General features: G+C 37.8%; 1 pseudogene; it reads right to left on the bottom strand.

Annotated features, from left to right (window-relative positions):
- Positions 1-1,976: 1,976 nt before the first annotated feature.
- LOC101585884 lies at positions 1,977-3,751 on the bottom strand (annotated as a pseudogene).
- Between the last annotated feature and the right edge of the window lie 1,085 nt (positions 3,752-4,836).

Below are 4,836 nucleotides of genomic sequence, written 5' to 3'. Positions count from 1 at the left end.
TTTTTTTTTTTTTGTGGAACCGGGGATTGAACTCAGGCCCTTCTGCTTGCCAGGGAAGCGCTTATTCCACTGAGCCATCTCCCCAGCCCTACAGTATGGCTTATAGCTATGATTAACCAATCAGGGTACAAGTATAGACGTTTGGGTAATGATGACGCAGTGGGAAAACAAGTCAATAACAAGGGCACGTGGAAAGAACAGAGAAAACATTCTTTCTAGGAAACGATGGGTTCGGAAGTCTTGGCCATCTGGCTGCTGTCTGCCTAGGCTTCATTAGGCTGCGTGTTTGTCCTCTGAGGACGCATACAAGGCAGTTGGGATGTGTTTCACTTTTGTCCTGGCTCTCACAAAGGCCCAGTCCTATCTGACTGCCTGTAATATTTCTGCCTAACTTAGCCATCTAGAATAATAGAAATCAGGGAAGCTCTTGGTTGCAGGTAGGCCTTTGGTATCTGGAAAGCAAGCTGCTCCATTTGTATTTCACTTTCTCCAAAGTCACCCATTGGTTAAAGACCTGTTCTTTTGTCTCTTGCATTTCATTAGATCCTAACAGTCTGTTTTGGTGGGCTAATTCACTTGGTCCTGACTTTGGTTGACTTAACTACTCAGGACCTGCTTAGAGTCCCCTATCTCCTGTTCAACAGTCACCAAGATTCCTTTGAGTGGTTAAGGTGACCTTTATGATAAGCATTGACAATGTCTGTTACCATTCATTCTGACCCTTAAGGAGCAGCAGATGCTCTCAGACTCTTCTGGTTCAGCAAAAATGTTTGAAATTTGTGAAAAAGATTAGTCTATAAGATCAGGTTCTCAGCACAATTTCTTAAAATTTTTATTTCTTATTAGCACATGTTTACAGTACATAATCATCATACTTATTTATTCATTTTTATTTATTTTGAGGTAATGGGGGTTGAACTCAGGACCTTGCACTTGCCAAGCAGGTGCTTATTCCACTGAGCTATGTCCCAGGCCCCTCATAATGACCATACTCCTTGTGGAGCGTTGGTATAGGTACATAACACATCCTAATCCCTTTTATCATCTTTTCTCCCTACACTTCCTCTCCTCTCTCCAACTCTTGATTCCTTACTTTTGAGAAAGATCTATTTCCATACTTCCTATTATCTTTTATTTTGTTCATTGTTATATTTTGTGTTTTTCATTTAAGACAAACCATGTGACTGTTAAGCTTGCACTTGATGTACCACTTATTACTATGTTCTAGAAATGTACCCACTTTCCTACAAATGAGCCAGATTCATATTTTTATAGAAGAGTAGCACTTTATTGTATGCAAATACCACATTTTCTTTATTTATTCATTTGTTGGTAGATACAGGCCTTTTCCAAGAGAGCTATTGCTAACTGTGCTGTTATAAATATGGTTATGCGTTTGCCTGGCAAGCACAAGGGCCTGAGTTCAATCCCCGGTTCCACCAAAAAAAAAAAAAAACAAAAAAAAAAAAAAATATATGGTTATGCATGTATCAATGTACTATGATGTCTTTAACTCTTGGGGACATAATTAGAGGAGTAACATCTGGGACAAATAAGATTTCTAGTTTTAGGTTTTTTAAAAAATTCCAAAACTCCTTTATTGCCTTTGCATTGACTATTAATACTATTTCCAGTACTGTAAGGCAGCAGGTGACATTAAAGCATGCATGGGCCATAGAATGTGTAAGATGAGAACTTGATGCAATGAACTTTGTACCTGATTTTTCAAAATGGGGTAGAAACAAGACTACTTTAAGAATTCACATCATGTTAATCTTAAGAACATCACTAAGTCACCTGATAAAAAAACAATTTATTTATAAACCACTTAATGATATTTTTGTACAGAGACTACTATGCAACAAAAAATTAGTTTAGACTTTTTTTTAGCCAAGTCTTGACTTGTCCTTTAAGGAAGCATACAAGGTAGTTGAGATGTGTTTCACCCTTGTCCTGGCTCTCACAAAGGCCCAGCCCTATCTGACTGCCTGTAATATTTGGGTGTAAGCAAAATGTGGAAACTTTTCTTGCAGAATTTTCTGTTTCTTTTTCTCCAAATGCATCTTTCTTACTTCAATGTGGGTGTGTTTCTCAGCTCTCAGTCTGACAAAATGATCCATATAAGGCATTGCAAAGAACTATTCCCGTCATATCTTTTTTTTTTTTTTTTTTCAGAACCGGGAATTGAACTCAGGCCCTTGTGCTTACCAGCCTGTCATATCTTTTACCTAAGTACCAAGGTATAGGCCACTGCTTGAACTTGTGCCCAATGATTTTTCCAAAGATGTCTCCTCTATGAGCACCAGGTCTAGCTCATTCTTGACAAGTCTGGAGAAGCCCTACAGTGTCTTCTCTTTCCTGGACAACTTTATCTAATGCATCCATGGACTCAGCTACCTTTTCTAAACATTCTGGACTTGGCAATGGTAATACCTGCTGCCTGGCTTCCTGTTCTAGAATTAGAAGCATATTTTTTCCTTTCAGTAAGACTACCAAAGTTTATGTAAATCTTCATTACTTTTGTTCCTTAATTGATGACAGGTCCATGCACCTCCAGATTTCACTTTTTCTTGCCCCCAATTCTTTGGGTCATAAAAACATTCTTCTAGCACTTTTCCTGTCTTCTTTTCTATCCCTTTTCTTGACAGTGTGGCATGAAGTAATGTACAGTGCTGAAAGGCTGTGACATCTGGTGCTCTCTTAGATAGCAAACTAAGAGAAAACCCTGAGTTATCCGGGGCCTTCAGAGTTTTAATGACCCAGAAGCCTTCAGGACTACTAATCTCTAGTTTTAGTTTTGTGAGGAATCTCCACACTGATTTTCATAGTGTTGTATTAGTTTACATTCCCACAAGCAATGGAAAAGAGTTCCTTTTGCCTCACAGCCTCATCAGTATTTGCTTTTTTTTTTTTTTTGGCAGAACCGGGGATTGAATTTAGGCCCTTCACTTGCCAGACAAGCACTTATTCTACTGAGCCATCTCCCTGGCTCTATTTTTTTATTTCTTAAATACAGACATTCTTTCAGAAGTAACATGGAATCTCAGTATTGATTTAATTTGCATTTTTCTAATGGTCACAGATAACAAACATTTTTTCATGTAAATATTACCCATTTATACTTCTTTTTCTGAGAAGTGTCTTCATTTTGGTTGCCCATTTTAATTTATTTAATTTCTTTTCTATTTAGAGCCTAATTTTTTTTTTAGTTATTTATGTATTCCAGATGTTAGTCCTATTGTCCAAGAAATAACTGAAAAAAATTTGTCCCTTTTTGTAGGTTATTTCTTCATTTTGTTGGTTGTTTCCTTTGGCATACAGAACAATTTTCACTTGATATAATTACATTTGTCGATACTTGGAACTATTTATTGGGCCACTGGAGTTCTGTTCAGAAAGCTTTTGCCTACATCTATGTCTTCAGAAGTTTAATTCATCCTCTGCAAATTAAGTTTTTCTTTTTTAACATTTAGGTCTTTGATCAATTTTCTTTTTAGTTTAGTGCATGGTGAGATGTACAGCTCTGATCTGTTTGCATGTGGAAAGCCAGTTTTCCTAGCACCATTTGTTTCAAGCTTGACTAGGGCATGACTTTCCAAGAGCCCGACCTGTTTGGCGGCAGCAGCAGCAGCAGTGGTTTTCAGAGAAAACCCACTAGAGCTTCTGCCCTCAGGAGACACTGGCAGGATGTCATAATAAAGAGACAAGGCAGACCACAAAGTCTCCAAAGTACCAGGACATCTGAAAACATCTATACGTTTACACCAGATGCTCCTGAGGAGTTTGACCACTGAGACACTGGAGAACTTTGACCTCTGATATTTGCCGGGATCTCGCCATCCGAGGCCCCTGACCCACTTACCAGATACCGTGCTCGATCACCCCACTTGACTCCCTTTGTTTAGTCCCTATAAAAAGGCTCTGTCTTTCCCTGTACCCCACAAATAGCCTTTTTGCCCTCTGTTGCACAATAAATTTCATGTTATATTGCTTTTATACATCCTGGTGGTCTTGACTGTTGTCTGACTCAAAGGCAATCTTCCCTATAGTGTATGTTTTTGCCCCTTTGTCAAAGATTAAATAGCTGAATTTGCCTTGGGTTATTTCTGTTTCCTGTGTTCTAGTCCATTCCTCCACAGGTCTGCTACTGTGCCAGTACTATGCTGTTTTCATCAATGTAGCTTTGTAATATAACTTCAATTCTAGAATTTTGATGCCTCCCACTTTGCTCTTGTTAGTGGGAGGATAGCATTTTTCATTCTGAATCTCTTCTAGTTCTATTGAATCTTAGGATTTTTCTTTCAGTTCTGTGGGAAATTTTTTTTTAATTGGGATTGTGTTAAATCTATATATAAGTTTTGGAAATATGGCCATTTGACTATATTAGTTCTGCCTACCCAGGAATGAGGATATCTTTGCATTTATCTAATGTCATCTTCAATCTTTTTCAGAGTAGTGTAGTTCTCGTGGCAGAAGACTGTCACTTCGTTGGTTAGGTTAATTCCTGAGAACTTAAATTTTCTTGAAGCCATAATGAATGTTATTGTTTTCCTAATATTCTTCTTGATGGGTTCATTGTTGATGTGTAAGGAATATTATCGATTTTTGTGTGTTGATTTTGTATTCTGCTACTGAATTTAGTTACTAAATCTAGGAGGCTTTTGATAACTTTGAGGGGAGTCTTCTATGTAGAAAGTCATGTTTTCTCCAAAAAATTACCATTTACCTTCCCCTATTCATATCCACTTCATTTCTTCTTCTTCTTCTTCTTCTTCTTCTTCTTCTTCTTCTTCTTCTTCTTCTTCTTCTTCTTCTTCTTCTTCTTCTTCTTCTTCT

The sequence above is a fragment of the Octodon degus genome, unplaced genomic scaffold (genome assembly GCF_000260255.1).
Source record: "Octodon degus isolate 3935 unplaced genomic scaffold, OctDeg1.0 scaffold00105, whole genome shotgun sequence".
NCBI classification, from domain to species: Eukaryota; Metazoa; Chordata; class Mammalia; order Rodentia; family Octodontidae; genus Octodon; species Octodon degus.
The sequence above is the reverse complement of the archived record's forward strand: the minus strand, read 5'-3'. Positions and strand labels throughout refer to the sequence as shown.